Raw genomic sequence first — 16,972 nt, forward strand, 5'->3', positions numbered from 1 at the left:
GAACCGTCCAGAATTGGCAAGTACACAGAGACAGAAAAGTCAGTAAGTGACCGCCAGGGGCTGGGAGTGAGGGAAGAATGGGAATGGTACAAAGTTAATGGGTGCAAAGTTTCCTTAAGGGGTGATGAAAATGTTCTTAAATTAGATAATGGTGATGTACAACTCTAAACATTCAAAAACCACCAAGCTATACATTTTAAAAGAGTGGATTTTGTAATACATGAATTACATGTCAATAAAGTGTTATCGGAAAAAAAAAAATTGTGCTCCCCAACCGGGCACTGTGCGGGGCTCCTGGGTCCTAGGATAGCAAGTTGATTCGGGGGTAAGAAAAGTTGCTAGGTGCTGTAAGAGAGGTCAGTAAAAACGGCCACAGGATCAGAGGAACAGGGCAAACGCTGGCACCAATACTACAGGAATACATCCTCCGGCTGGGCTACGGTTCAAATCCTCTAAGTCAGTCAACTGTTTTAAGTAATATCACTTTTGTGATAACAGAAGAACACAGAGGCCTCCGTGCTTCTAAATAGAAACTGAGCCGTAGGACGGTGCCAGCCCTGATCCCACGATACACCAAGCAACCAGGTTTCACAGGTGATGAAGACTGTACGGAGACACCGAAGGAGCCTGTCTTTCCCGCCACGGCCAGGATGAAATACACCTCGAGGCTTTCAAAGTCCCTTTGCTCCACAAGCAACTCTGATTACCAGCTCAGTCTTCTCGGTATCTTGGTACATGGGTAAGCTGTCACAATCTAGATAATGCACAAAAAATTCCAGTTCTCTCTTGGCAACGATCATTCTATCATAATCGATTTCTGAGGACATCCCCTGTGACCCAACTAGCTTAGAGTTTACTGACAAATCCAAAACCAAACTGACAAAACCCAAGCGCAGACTGTCACCATGTTGCTGTCCCCGCAGAACCACCGGAGCTGGCACACCTACCTTCTGGGGCGCCTCTGCAAACACAGAAGCACCTTTAAGGAGCGACACCAACAACATAAAGTCACCTTTAAGAATCACAGATAAATGGGGACAAAAGATGCTATGTAACTCTCAGTCAAATTAAGACTTCAAACTGTATTTGATAAATCAAAAATAAGACTTAACATGTAAAAGAAAGATACCTCAAATAAAGCACTGCTTGATTACTACAACTGGTCCAAATGTAGAGCGAGCTGACAATAATGAAATTCTTCCTCACTGAAGATTCAACTTACAGCTCGCTCTATTTCACCTGTAGCTTGCTCTAAATCAAAGTGATTTCATAACACAGAACTTGAAGTGGTTGAAATGAGAAAGGTTAAGACAAACCCGAAAGAGAACTGAGGGAGCGGGAAGCAGAGGGGGCGAAGAGCCAGCAGAAAATCCTGAATGCCTTCAATAAGACATCACAAGATACAGCCCCATCACCCTCAGCAGCTCCCTTTCTTCACGCCAAACAAAAACAGGTCTGCCCGGACAGCTCTGAAGTGGGAGAAACCCAACGGGTTTCCCTCCCTTTAAATGGAGCACAACAGTCTCCTCAGCTGGAGCACTAGAGTCACTTAATAGAATCCCAAGATTTTATATCAGTATGTTCCACATCCAGCTGGAACAGTCCTGACATGTTTCTTGCTTTCTTTTTTATTTTCATTTTTATTTCACTTAAAATTCTCATCCTTGGATTTACCGCTGATTTTTTTTTCAGCTTACTTCAGTAAAAAAATAATAATGAGTTTAAACCCTTGTAAGTATGTACATAAGAGCCTGTGACAACAGCTGTGCATGGGAGTAAGAAAGAGAGTAATTCTTAGGGAAAGGCCCTCACATGCAGCAAAACGCTGCTGGCAATATTTTGAGATATGTGAAACGAGTGAGAAATCCTTTTATGTCTTAAACTAGAAGCAATCCATTAGATGACAAATGCATGAAAACCAAAATGAAGTAAAATTCTTTTTTACTGAAGCTCCAGTTTTAGTTTGACAAACTATGCCTAGAATTTCAGTTGTATATTCCATTAGTTATAAAGCTACATATTTGTCTTAATATTCTTATTTATGTGTAATTACATAATATCTAATAATGCCATGAGCATATATAATTACTTAGAAGACTACTCAGTGATATAATCTGAGCCACAGTCTGAAATCCAAATTTCATAAACTGCCCCACAGTATCAGAAAACTAAAATTAGTCTCACTAGGAAACTATTAAAATACTCAAATAGGTGTATAATTTCTACAGTTTCACAGTAAGGAAAAAAGAGTTCCACTTTTGACCTAAGAAGCCTTATTTCATCCAAATCAACCAACGGATGATAAATTCACCTAAGGCCACAAATAACCACTATAAAAGAAGCTTTCAGAAACACAGTTTTCATATCCTGTTCAAATACTAAGAGTAAGGGGAAGTTCTGTGGGTTTTATTAATAGTTTTTGAATGTCTAATTACAGAAACAGTGTGGGGAAAAATTACCGTACTACTTAGGTGGCAACTAATTTTTATGAAGAAAAAACAGTCTGTACACATTTTAATCAGCTGCAAGACTGGTGTTTTGTCTCTCTAAAGTACAAATGAGTAAAAAAAAAAAAACTTTCTGGGCTTCCCTGGTGGCTCAATGGTAAAGAATCCGCCTGCCAATGCAGGAGACATGGGTTCAATCCCTGGTCTGGAAGATCCCACATACTGCAGAGCGACTAGGCTCATGCACCCCAACTACTGAAGCCTGAGCGCCCTAGAGCTGGGGCTCCTCTGAAAGAGAAGCCACCGCGGAGAAGACCAGCACAGAGCAGCCCATGCTCAAGGCAACTGGGGAGAGGCCCCTGCAGAAACAAAGACTGAGCACAGCCAAAAATAAACAACTTCTTTTTTAATTTCCTGAATTAAAACTCTCTCAATGTTATCTTCAAGGGACTCCTGTGTCCCCAGTACAGAGGGTATGGGTTCAATTCCTAGTTAGAGAACTAAGATTCCGCAAGCCGCAGGACACATAAAATAAAAAAATAAAAAAGAAATACATGAAGTGAATGTTATCTTCTAAATCAGCACTTTAAAATTATCTTTCAAGATGAATTCTTAAATAGCTAATTGGATCCAATTAGCTAATCTAGAGTGAAGATAAACTAGAATCCCAGGGTTATAAACAGGGAGCTACTCTTCCATGATAGTTTCAAAGATAAAGATTTTTACTTTGCACTCAAATACTCATTTTCTAAACATAAGATAGTAAAATCGAACTTTCCTCAAAGAAGTGTTACATTAAAAGTCTGAATATTGTTCTTTCTTCAACTCAAAAATTATCTAAAAGGGTATTTAGCTGTGTATTCTATATTGTAAATTACAGTCCCGGAAATTAGCAACGTATGAAAATAAACTCACATGTTCCATAGAAATGAGATGATTTGGTGATAAATATGATTGATAACATAGAAACAACTATAGTCACTCCGTGAATCCAGATTACCGTCCAGATAAGCCTCAGAACTGCATCTCATAGTATAAAACTGCAGAAGCAAGTGTTCCTTTGAGCTTTCACCAACAGGAAAACGCTTAATTCTGTCCCATTTCTTGCCATTTGCCTTCCCAGCCACGTTTCTAAACTTTTGTAAAACGCAAAATTAAATTATTTATACTACTTTTAACTTACCTGCAAGGATATTTATGCAGAAAATAATAGGAGAACAGCCAAGATTTGAGGGGAAAAGTGCTATGGTGTGGCGATGAACACCTTTCTATAATGGGGTATGATATTATACGAAAACCCTCCATCACTGGCATCAGCCCACAGACAGAACTCTCAAGAGCCAAGGGGCATCCAAAGTGAGTCAACACAAATTTGTAGACTCCCAAGGTCCAGAACGAATCCTCACCTATTCAGAAACATACTTTTTTAAGAATCGGAGATTAAAAGAAAAAAAAAAACTAAGAAGAATTTAAAATTTTTCTGAAAGGCGAGATGGCAAGATACTCTTAAGGTAAACCCTAGCATTTCCTTTTGCACTTTTAAATAAAAAAATATTTGCGTAGACGCTCAAGAATACACAATGCAAAACCGTGAATCTGGGCAACATGCAAATGGGTCTAACAGCCACCGAGCACAGGACGAGAGATCCTTGCAAAGCGGCCTTAATTTCCTTAAGAGAAGATGGATTGGACATTTCTGGTCGGTCGGGGGGGAGCGGGGGGGGGGGGGGGGAGAAGCCACAAGAAGCTCCGCTTTATCTTCATTAGAAATAGTAAAGGGCAAGGGGATGAAAACACTGGGAGCGAGGAGACAGGGAGGGGGGGAGAAAGAGGGGAGGCTGGGGGTGGAACCCGGCTTCGAACCGAGCCAGCTGGGCTGCGGAGGACCGAGCCGAGGAAAACGGGCTCGGACCGCGGACTGCGGGCTTCACAAAGCGGGGACAACACACGGCCCGCCGCAGGGCGGACGCCGCACGGCCCCCGGCCCGGGGGGTGGGGGGACCCGCAGGGACCCCGCCGGCGGCGATGACGGGGGGCAGGTCCGCAGGGACCCCGCGTGCGGCCGGGCCGGCACTTCCCCTTGACACTCGCTCGTCCTGCACTTTCCCGGAGACTTGGTTCCGGGAGCGCTGGACAGGGAAGGGGCGGCGGGCGGCCAAAGACTGGGACGCGAGGTCCGAAGGGGGAGGGGGCGCCGGGGGGAGGGGAGGGAGGGGGAGGGGCGCGGGGCTTCCGGCACCCGAGCGAGGCCGTCCGCGCGGTCGCGGGATCGAGCCCCAGCCCGGGGACAGGGCGCTGAGGGGACGCGGGGGGCAGGGGCGCCGACGAGGCCCCGGGGATCGACGTCCCCGCGGGCCGTCCGGTCTCCGAACCTGCACCCCCGCCCCGCACAGCGGACCGCCCGGCCACGCCTGTGCCCGCCGGACTCACCCCCGGCGCCGCCGCCGCGCCCGGCCGTTCCAGCTCCGGCTGCAGAGCCTGCTGCCCGCGGCTGGCGCTGTCGCCGCCCCTGAGTCCTGGAAGTGGAGCCCCCGCCTCCGTGAGCCGCCGCCGCCGCCGCCGCCGCCGCCGCCCGGCCGTCCGCGCGCGCGCCCGCGGGGGAGCGTGCCCGCGCGCGCGCCCGGGAGAGACCGCGAGACCGCGAGCCCCGCGCCAGCCCGCCGCGCCGCCCCGCCCCCGCCCCGCGCCACCCCGCCCCCGCTGCGCGTGCCCGCGAGGGAGCGTGCCCGCGCGCGCCCGGCAGAGAGCGCGAGAGCGCGAGCCCCGCGCCGCCCCGCCCCCTCTCCGCCGCGCGCGCCCGCGGGGCGCCGAGGGAAAGTGAAGTGACAACCGAGCCCCGCGAGCGGACGGCGGCGGGGGCGGGCGAGGGACGCCCCCCGGGACAGAGAGCCAGGGCCCGCGAGGCGCGGGAGGGAGGCTGCCGGGCCGATCGGGAGGGCCGCGGGCACCTTGACGGGCGCGCGCGTTAAAGGGACGCGCTGCCGGGTGCGGCTCGCCCTGAGGCGAGGCAGGAGCGGCGCTTCACCGCCTGCCGCTGCCGCCCTGGCGACGCCCCGGCTCGGAGCTCCCTCCCGGCGGCTGCGGCGTGGACCCCGGGCGCACTCCCCCGGGACGCGCGATGCCCACTCGCGCCCGGGGTGGAAAACTTCCCGCCGGCCGGCCGGGCTGAGGCGGGCCCCTCGGCCGGCTCTGCGGCGCGTAGGGCCCTCCGCGCCCCCTGGGGCCCGGGCTGTGGGGGCCGTGCGAGTGGGGGGCAGTCGGAGGCTGTGGGAACAGGAGCGGGGCTGTGGGTGACCCCACGACACGGGGCGTGTGTGTTAGTCATTCAGTCGTGTCCGACTCTGCGACCCCACAGACTGTAGCCCCCCAGGCCCCTCTGTGCATGGGATTCTCCAGGCAACAATACTGGACTGGGTTGCCATTTCCTCCTCCAGGGGATCTTACCCACCCGGGGATCGAACCCAGGTCCCCTGCTCTTCAGGCAGATTCTTTACCATCTGAGCCACCAGGGGAGTCATGAGGTCCCCCGAATAACCGTTAGAAAAGCACAAACCTATGTCTGCTGTGCAAACTCTGCTTCCACACAATTCCCCCACCTCCACCTTCGCCGCAGGTCCTCTTCCGGTTGATGGCTATTGCTGCCCCTAAACATGTTCTGAATAAAGACCCTGAAGCTGTCAGTGTATGTGGACAAAATGTCCTGCCCAGCAGACCTGAAGACAGCCCCGCGGGTGACTCAAAGGACAGGAGACAGTCGAGGTTCCCCGAACATAGGTCTAGAACGGAACATCCTTTTATCAAATGTCATCTTTAAGAATTGACAGGTACTTTGTAATTTCCCTGAAGATTGCTTCTAGTCTCCATGAATCACCACGGACCAAAACGTGGGTGTGCTCTTGTATACCAACTCTGTGTGTCACTCAAGGATATCAACAAACCTGATTACCCTTAAACTCTAAAATGTGTATTGGGGGATTAGAAATCACCATATCCTGGGCTTATCATCAATTATGTAGCCATCTATCTCTCTCAAATGCTGCAGTATATTAATAGGAAAAGATGACATAAAATGCATTGTATTTTTTAATATTTAGAATATGACCTAAATAAGCCATTTCGTAGATTGTCTGAAATGCGGTATATAACTTATTTTACCTCATGAAATCCTTGTGTATTAATGTTCTCATTTTATTGACTGTGTTCCTGTATGTTTTGCAGTTGTCTAGTGAGGATACATGAGAGAATCCCCATTTCTTAGGTCTCTGTTTTCTCCAAATAAGCTACTCTTTCCTATACTCTAAGGTGTATTTCCTGTTGGTTTCTGTATGTTCACCATGAATATTTTGTAATGAAGTACTCTTCTATTACAGAAAGTTATCCAAGCCTTTTTCAGTCCTGGTCATTGGCAGCAGAGGGCCAGGCACGCAGCAGTGACAGTGTCTAACCTGAAGAAAGGAAAAGGCTTCACTGCTTAAATGCTGAAACTGATAGTTGCTACAGGACTTCATTTATCTGTACTTGTTTTTTTTTTTTGATTAGAGAAGGCAATGGCACCCCACTCCAGCACTCTTGCCTGGAAAATCCCATGGATGGAGGAGCCTGGTGGGCTGCAGTCCATGGGGTCGCTAAGAGTCGGACACGACTGAGCAACTTCACTTTCACTTTCCACTTTCATGCATTGGAGAAGGAAATGGCAACCCACTCCAGTGTTCTTGCCTGGAGAATCCCAGGGACAGGGGAGCCTGGTGGGCTGCCGTCTATGGGGTCGCACAGAGTCGGACACGACTGAAGCGACTTAGCAGCAGCAGCAGCAGTTGCTTTCAGATCAGATCAGATCAGATCAGTCGCTCAGTCGTGTCCGACTCTTTGTGACCCCATGAATCGCAGCACCCCAGGCCTCCCAGTCCAACACCAACTCCCGGAGTTCACTGAGACTCACGAGTCCATCGAGTCAGTGATTCCATCCAGCCATCTCATCCTCTGTCGTCCCCTTCTCCTCCTGACCCCAAACCCTCCCAGCATCAGAGTCTTTGCCAATGAGTCAGCTCTTCGCATGAGGTGGCCAAAGTACTGGAGTTTCAGCTTTAGCATCATTCCTTCCAAAGAAATCCCAGGGCTGATCTCCTTCAAAATGGACTGATTGGATCTCCTTGCAGTCCAAGGGACTCTCAAGAGTCTTCTCCAACACCACAGTTCAAAAGCATTAATTCTTCGGCGCTCAGCCTTCTTCACAGTCCAATTCTCACATCCATACATGACCCCAGGAAAAACCATAGCCTTGACTAGACGAAACTTTGTTGGCAAGGTAATGTCTCTGCTTTTGAATATGCTATCTAGGTTGGTCATAACTTGCTTTACAATGTTCTATTGGTTTCTGCTGTAGGACAAAGTGTATCAGCTATATGTATACACACCTCCCACTTGAATGTCCCTCCCACCCCCAACCCTGTTCCATCCCTCTTGGTCATCACAGAACACCAAGCTGAGCTCCTGTGCTAAGCAGCAGCTTCCCACTGCTGCTGCTGCTGTTGCTAAGTCACTTCAGTCGTGTCCGACTCTGTGCAACCCCATGGACTGAAGCCTACCAGGCTTTTCCGTCCATGGGATTCTCCAGGCAAGAACACTGGGAGTGGGTTGCCATTTCCTTCTCCAATGCATGAAAGTGGAAAGTGAAAGTAAAGTCACTCAGTCATGTCTGACTCTTCTCGACCCCATGGACTGCAGCCTACCAGGCTCCTCCATCCATGGGATTTTCCAGGCAACAGTACTGGAGGGGGTGCCATTGCCTTCTCCAGCTTCCCACTAGCTACCTGTTTACACACGGTTGTGTATATGTATGTGTACATGTGTCAGTCACTCAGTCGTGTCCAGTTCTTTGCAACCCCATGGGCTATAGTCCGGCAGGCTCCTCTGTCCTTGGAATTCTCCAGGCAAGAATACTGGAGTGGGTAGCCATTCCCTTCTCCAGGGGACCAGTGTGAGGTGATACCTCATTGTAGTTTTGATCCACATTTTGCTAATAATTATTGATATAGAGCATCTTTTCATGTGCCTCTTAGCCATCTGCATGTCTTCTTTGGAGAAATGGCTGTAGATGTTTTAGCTGCTTTATAGTATTCGCTGAGTTTAAGTAGGGCATTGTAATACAAATCAGCTACCTTTTTCATTGGTTCAAGGAATATTGCGTACCAGGCACTATCTAGGTGATTGGGACATGACGTTGAATAAAAGAGAAAAATATCCCTGTCCTCTCAGAGCTTTTCTATCCTTTATACACGATATTCAATTCCTTGGCAGATTCCATCTACATCTGCCTTCAAAAATACACATGGAAGTATTCACTGTTTGCCATCTCCCTCCCCACAGCTAATTCCCTGGTCCAAGCCACCAGCATCTCTCCATAACGGCCTCTGACTTGATCTTTCTATTCCCCCATGCACTCGCCCACGCACCCCAGCCCCCAGGCCCCACCCAACAGTCCAAGTGATCCTTTACCATATAGGTTAGGTTATTTCTCTCCTCTTCTCAAAACCTGGAGTGGCTTCTTATCCTAAAGAACAGCCAAAGGATGGCAACAATGGCTACAAGCCACCCCAGGATCCCCCTGCCACCCCAGCCAGAACCCCTCCGACCTCACGAAGTGTGGCTTCCTCCTCTCTTTTCCCCCTGCAGCCACTCTGGCCTCCTTGCTCATATGGACCACACCAAACATTACCCGACCTCAAGACATCTGACTTACAGTTTGCTCTATCGTATTCTTTCCTCCTCCAGCATCTCTTATCTAATCTCTGCTTTATTTTTCTTCTTAAAAAATTTTTTTTATTTTGTACTGGAGCATGGCCAATTAACCAACAAAGTTGTGATAATTTCAGGTGAACAGCAAAGGGACTCAACCATACATATCCATGTATCCATTCTCCCTGAAACTCCCCTCCTGTCAAGGCTGCCACATAACATTGAGTAGAGTTTCATGTGCTGTACAGTAGGTTCTTGTTGGTTATCGATTTTAAATATGTCTGCTTTAAGATCATCATAATAAATCTGAAATAATATATGAAATAATATATTTTTTACTTATTTCTGTTAGTCCCCCCCTTCTCCTCTGCTCCTCTGTCCCTCTCCCCTCCTCATATAAGCACTTTGGGAAGAAGGATTTCATTGGCCGGGGATCATTACTATATATATTCAGTAATATTGGTTGAGAGAATGAAACTGACCTCTTTCAGTTGCTGGTGTAATAGGCGTTACTCTAATTTCTTCAATAATAATGTTAACATGTAGCATGTTCTTAACTGGCACCAGGCAAAATTCCAGCACTTTATACATATACTGACCCACAAACAGCCCATAAGGGTGGTTTCATTCACTCACCCACTGCACAGATGAGAACACTGAAGGACAGGGAATAAAGTCACTTGGCAGAGTCACACAGCAGAGCTGGGATTTGCAATCAGCACTTCGGCTCTTGAGTTAATGAATGTCAGGGCACTTCAGCGTGAGTCCAGTGTTAAAAACATAGATTTGTACATGCATCCTTTTTTTTAAAGATAAGAGAGAAGGACCTACTAAAGGATGCTCTGAAGAAATATGCAAGAATTCCAAGAATTGGCTTGTTTTCCCTCTGACATATACCAAAACTGAGCTATTCACCTGTAAGGAAGGTTCAGTTGGAAGAGCTAAACACAGTTCTTCCTCTGTCTGTTCAAAGTGAATGGCAGACATCCTCTTCCCCCACCATCCATAGCTTTTCCACGGAAACTCACAACACCCTATATCTTAACCCACAAGTTAGAGAGTATCAGTTAAGGCAGATGTGTGTGTAAATATCTTTATAAAGAGCATATGCAAATTTCTCTTAGTTGATCTCTCAAATTTTATAATTAGTATTGGATGAGTAATAAAAATCGTTTTGCAAATGCTATCAGCAAGCTTCTGGATATTTTTTCCCCTGATATATAGACTAGATTTTTTGCAGTGAAATCCTATGCAGGCTGACCAATCACTTTGAAACTGCTAAATTATATGAGGACTTCTTTTAGTCCCACTATTTAGTAGAATAAACATCACACTGAAATTTTTTTAATTCGCTTAAAAAGATGGTGTAGAGGGATAAATTGGGAGGTTGTGATTAATAGATACACACTGCTATGTATAAAATAGATAACCAACAAGGGCATACTGTATAGCACAGGAAACTCTTCTCAATGCTCTGTAATAACCTGTTTGGGAAAAGAATCTGAAATAAGAGTGGATATTTGTATATATATATATATGTGTGTGTGTGTGTGTATGTGTGTGTATCACAGATTCACTTTGTTGTACACCTGAAACCAATACATTGTAAATCAATTACACTCCAATATAAAATATAAATAAATAAACAGAAAAAAATTCAATTAAGCCATCCACACCGCATGGTTCTCCTTTCCCCTACCATGAAGCGTGTGTTCCCATTATGTTTATCTTCCTCTGTTCTCACGCTTCATAGAATCATAAAAGATAGAGGAAAATAGGGGAAAGGGAAGAAGACAAGGCCACAGCTTGAGTCTCATTTGCCCAACCTGGGATTCAGAATGTCCGGTGTGCACCTGCTAGTAAAGCAAGCCCTTAGGGAAGACATTACTATGAAGGACCAAGGAGTGACCTAAGAAGACTTGACCGTAAGGAAGAAGGGTTTGGAGACTTAGAATGCTGCTCAAGTATGATGAGAACATCCCTCTGGGGAAAGGCAGTTTTAAGGCAGACATAAAATCTGTTGCCATCTGATTATCCCAACTCAGTCCTTGTAAACTATTAGTGAAGTCCAAGAGGAAGAAAACAGGAACAGCTATTTGCCCATAAACTCCGTTCAGCATTATGGGACCCTGGCTTGACAACCATGGCACAGTGGAGCACGAGAAAGGGAGGTGTTGCCAGGTTGTCAGAACAGTGGACGTGGGACCAGTGGGACGATGGCTTGGCACAGTGGGCAGCTGTGGCCCAGGGCGGCCTCCATGGAGCTGTCAGGGATAAACTGTCAATTATCTCCAGGATCTCATAGGCTTTGAGGCGTCAGGAAGTGTCACCACTGACAGGATCCAGAAGTAGAAAGAATGGGTTCTGTTATGACTACCTGTGGGAATATACCCAATAATGCCCTGAGTACATGGGATGGGGCTTCTGAAGAAGTTCAAAGCTCTTGGCAATCGTGATGCTGAAAACTGAGCCTCTCTACACCAGTACCGACCCGAATCTCAGAGACAAATTTTGGGTGAAGTAGAAAAGAATAGCTCTGTTGCTTTGCCGGGCCAAGGAGGACACACTGGGCTAGTGCCTTGAAAAAGTGTGTGTCCTGACCTGGGAGGATTTGGTGAGAAGTTTTACAACAATGGTTCAAGGGCCCAAGGGTGGGGTTACTGAAAAGGATCAGGGTGTGTGCAGGGCCTGCATTCAATGGTCTCCCGTTAAACTTCTCTGGTTCCTTTAATCTGGCCTCAGGTGTCCTCTTCCATTTGTTGGGGGTTCTGTAAAGAGCTCAAGTTCGGTTCAGTTCAGTTGTTCAGTCATGTCTGACTCTGCAACCCCGTGGACTGCAGCACTCCAGGCTTCCCTGTCCATCACCACCTCCGGAGCTTGCTCAAATTCATATCCATCGAATCAGTGATGCCATCCAACCGTTAGGCAGGTAGAATAGGGAAAAAGAGACAAGGCATGCCCAGATGCTGGCCGCCCTCCAGAGAAGCCCTATGGCAAACCCGGAGTCCTTGAGGGACAAGGCACGAGACAAATGCCTGATCTGTAGACAGGCAGGGCATTGGGCCAAAGAGTGTCCAAACCGTGACAAGTCTCCTAGAACGGCTTGCCACAAATGCCATCGACTGGGACATTGGGCAGCACTCTGCCCTCGGGACCCAAGAGCCTCAAGGTCAAGTGCCAAGCCTACCCTCACGATGGTTTAAGAGGACTGAAGTGGCCCGCTCCAGCCAGCCCGCCTGTCACAGATAACCATCACGGGGCTGGAGCCAAGGGTGCAACTGGATGCGGCAGGTAGGTCCGAGAATTTCTGGGTTGACACAGGGGCTACCTACTTTGTCTTGATCTCCTACTCTGGAGCCTTCTCCTCCCAAACCTGTACCATTTTGGGTGCTACAGGAAAAGCAACTACTAAAAGATTCACCTGAGCTCTTTGTTGCTGGAATAGACAAATATTTTCCCACCAGTTTCTGGTGGTCCCTGAGTGTCCTACCCCCTTATTGGGAAGAGATATACTCACTAAACTGGGGACCACCCTTGTGGTGGGAAGTTTTTCAGCCCCCAGAGCTCTACAGCTCCTGGTTACTACTGAAGAACCCATTACACCTTCAATAGAGAGGGACCAAAAACTATGGGAAGACAAAATTAACCCCCAGGTGTGGGACAGGGGATTCCTGGACGAGCCCACCAAGCTGAGCCGGTCATCATTGTCCTCCGAGATCCCACTCGGTTTCCTAACCGGAAACAATACCCTCTCAAAAGAGAGGCCCGGGAGGGACTACAGCCTTTAATAAATAAAGTCCTTGCTTGTGGGCTATTGGTCCCCACCAGTTTGCCATGTAACACCCCAATCCTCTCAGTAAAGAAAAAAGACGGAACCTGGCGACTGGTTCAAGATTTCCGGATCATAAATGAAGCTGTAGTCCCCCTCCATCCCACAGTACCCAGTCCCTATGTAATCTTGGGAGAAATCCCACCCAGTGCCAAGTGGTTTACAGTCTTAGATCTCAAAGATGCATTTTTTTTTGCATACCACTGGCTAAAGAATCCCAATATATTTTTGCCTTTGAGTGGGAGGACCCAGGATAAAAACACCAACAGATGACTTGGACAGTATTACCTCAGGGGTTCAGAGATAGCCCCCACCTATTTGGACAGGCCCTTAGCCGGGATCTCCTAGATCTGGACCTGGGACCTAATGGGAAAATATTGCAATACGTAGATGACCTACTAATCTGCTGTCCAGATGAGAAAAGTGCTCAACAACATGCAATTCAGGTTCTAAACTTCTTGGCAGAAAGGGGAGATAAAGTCTCCCGTGCTAAGGCACAGATGGTCGAGACAAAGGTCACTTACTTGGGAGTTCAGATTACACATGAGTCCAGGAGGCTGTCCTCTGATCGGGTACAAGGAATCCTCCAGTTGCCCTCCCCCACGACTTGAAAACAATTGCGAGCTTTCCTGGGGCTAACTGGTTATTGTAGAATCTGGATACCCAACTATGGTCTAATTGCCCAGCCCTTATATGAAAGCTTAAAGGGACGAGATGATTCAATCCCACTGATGTGGGGAACTCCTCAAAAGGAGGCAGCTGCTGCTGCTGCTGCTAAGTCACTTCAGTCGTGTCCAACCCAGTTCGACCCCATAGATGGCAGCCCACCAGGCTCTCGCGTCCCTGGGATTCCCCAGGCAAGAATACTGGAGTGGGTTGCCATTTCCTTCTCCAATGCATGAAAGTGAAAAGTGAAAGTGAAGTCGTTCAGTCGTGTCCGACTCATCGACCTCATGGACTTCAGCCTACCAGGCTCCTCTGTCAATGGGATTTTCCAGGCAAGAGTACTGGAGTGGGGTGCCATTGCCTTCTCCAAAAGGAGGCAGAGGCTACACTAAAACAGGCCTTAACTCAGGCACTTGCCTTGAGGTTGCCAGACCCAAAAAAAGCATTCCAATTTTATGTCCATGAAAGAGAGGAAATAGCCTTGGGAGTGTTAACTCAAAGGTTGGGATCTGAGCCCCAGCCTGTAGCTTACTTATCCAAGAGGCTTGATCCAACTACCCGAGGTTGGCCCCCCTGCCTTCGAAATCTTGCAGTAATTGCAATCATGATAGAAGATGCTTTAAAACTCTCCTTTGGGGGCAAACTAACTATTTTTACCAGCCACCAAGTGAAACAACTCCTAAATGGGAAAGGCCATTTATGGATGTCTGATCAAAGAATCCTCAGATATCAAGTAATGCTGATGGAAAATCCAGGCCTCGCTATATCCCCTTGTGAGGTTCTTAACCCAGCCACCCTCCTCCCTACCCCCGAGGGCTCTCTCCCCTTTCACTCTTGTCTAGAAACCTTGGACCACTGGACAAAACCCCAAGAGGGATTGTCAGATCCTCTGACCAATCCTGAGGAAATCTGGTACACTGATGGAGGCAGCTTTGTCTTGGATGGAAAAAGGAGAGCCGGAAAAAGTAGTCTCCAATTTTGAGACCATAGAGGCTAAGCCTCTGCCACCAGGTACTTCAGCCCAATTAGCTGAGCTCATAGCCCTGACTCAAGCTTTAGACCTGGGAAAAGGAAAAAGAATAGCCATTGACACTGACTCCAAGTATGCCTTTCTGGTGCTACATGCACATGCGGCTGTTTGGGAAAGAAAGGGGCCACTTGACCACCCGAGGGTCCCCAATCAAATATGGTGATCAGATTTGACTCTTGGAGGCAGTCCACCTGCCCACTGAGGTTTCAGTCTCCCACTGTAAAGGACACCAAAAAGGGAACATGGAAGCGGCACGAGGGAACCAAGCAGCTGATCAGGCAGCTAGGAGAGCAGCATTACAGAACCATGACCTAATAGGGATTGCCGCCTTAGTTCCACAGACTAATTTGCCAGAAACTCCTTCATATACTGAAGGTGAGACTCTTAAAGCTAAGAGCGAGGGCTTTCAAGAAGATCATATGGGATGGTTCCAAAAGGAGAGACTCCTTTTTCTACCTGGAAACCTCCAATGGAAGTTGGTTAACTCCTTAAATGCCACTACTCATTTAGGAGAAAAGGCCCTCCAAAGATTACTAGAAAGGTCCTTCAGAGGAACAGGCCTCCAAACAACTATAAGACAGGCGGTCTCCTCTTGTCCCATTTGCCAATTAAACAACCCCCAAGGAGCTCGAAGACCCCAGCTGGCCCAGCCCATCCAACGACGTGGGGCCTACCCAGGAGAGGACTGGCAGATGGACTTCACCCAGATGCCAGTTTCTCAAGGGTATAAATACCTATTAGTCATGACAGAAACATTCACAGGATGGATTGAAGGCTTTCCCACCCGGAGGTGATTAAAAAACTGCTCCATGAAATCATTCCAAGATTTGGTCTGCCCAGGTCATTACAAAGTGACAATGGGACATCATTCACTTCTAAGGTCACCCAAGGGGTCTGGAAAGCATTGGGCATTACTTATTATCTCCATTGTGCCTGGAGGCCTCAGTCTTCAGGAAAAGTAGAAAGAGCCAATCAATTCCTAAAATCGGTGATAAAAAGATAACCCAGGAGACCTCCCTGGGATGGAAGGAGGCTTTACCAATAGCTCTCCTCCGCACCCGCATTGCCCCTAAAGAACAGTTTGGTCTTAGTCCTTATGAGATGCTATATGGGAGACCTTTTGTTTATGTCAATGACCTCTTCCTAGATCCAGAGGTTCAGACCCTGCGGTCTTATACCATGGCCATTGGGCAATTCCAACAGGATATACGCTTGTGGGGTATGAACCAGGACCCAAAAGATTCTGAAGAGTCACCACTATATGCTCCAGGGACTCAAGTCCTAATTAAAGTCTGGAAAGATGGGTCCCCAAAGGCTCAACTCCAGCCCACATGGAAGGGCCCCTACCCTGTAATACTTTCTACCCCCACAGCAGTCAAGGTACCAGGACATGACTCCTGGATTCACTACTCATGAGTCAAGCCATGAAAGAAAACAGAAGAGGACACTCAATACACCTGTGAGTCCCTGGGAGATCTCAGATACCTATTCAGAACTACCAATGAGTGCCATTCTAATGAACACACCCAAAATCTGGTTTCTGGGGATAAGATTTCTCAGGATAACTCTAAGGAGCCAACACAGCTTGACAGAGACTGTACTCCAAAACAGACAGGAGATAGATCTTCTGATCCCTGAACAAGGAGGGACTTGAGCCATCCTGGCCATGTGAATTTAAAATTGACCAATGTCCCTACTAGTCCTTGTTATGCTATATCGATGATGCCTATGATTATTCCATGTACTGTCAATTGTCTAACCTGTTTTGTCTCTGCCCAGGTCAACCAGCTACAACATTGCAGTGCCAGTTCAACAAAGATATAAAACTACAGCTGACCACGGAAAATATCACACACCCTTGGACACCGCTATAAGGACTCTGAGGATTGAGACTAGCAAGAGGGGGAGGCCCAATACCCCTCACTGTCCCAGTTCAGCAGGAAGTAGCCAGAAAGACCTTGATGCCCCTATTCCCAAAGAATTGGGCCTCCCATCTCTTGAGGGGGGAATGATAGGTAGGTAGAATAGGGAAAAGGAGTCCAAAATGGCGGTGGCTAACAGACAAGGAAGGTCCGAGGACCAGAGTGAAAACTTCAGGCAGAACAAACAGCACTCCTGGCTAAGCCCAATTTGCATAGGGCAGGCCCAGGTGGAGGAAAAAACATATAAAAGGAGGAGCCAAAGCGCTTTCTCATGGACTCTCTCTACCGCATGCGTGCGCTCTTTTCTTTCTCTCTCTCTCTCTCTCACTCTCCTGCTACCTTC

The 16,972-nt window shown here is 47.8% G+C and overlaps 1 protein-coding gene across 1 annotated transcript in view; it reads right to left on the reverse strand.

Moving 5' to 3' along the window:
• The window catches only part of LOC113885060 (ubiquitin-conjugating enzyme E2 E2), a 374,924-nt gene extending 369,903 nt beyond the window's left edge, over positions 1 to 5,021 (reverse strand). The window contains exon 1 of the mRNA XM_027530187.1: positions 4,878 to 5,021. The gene's annotated coding sequence lies outside the window, so the exon portion shown is untranslated. The remainder of the gene's footprint in view (positions 1 to 4,877) is intronic.
• Positions 5,022 to 16,972: the final 11,951 nt, after the last annotated feature.

Source organism: Bos indicus x Bos taurus, chromosome 27, assembly GCF_003369695.1.
Source record: "Bos indicus x Bos taurus breed Angus x Brahman F1 hybrid chromosome 27, Bos_hybrid_MaternalHap_v2.0, whole genome shotgun sequence".
NCBI classification, from domain to species: Eukaryota; Metazoa; Chordata; class Mammalia; order Artiodactyla; family Bovidae; genus Bos; species Bos indicus x Bos taurus.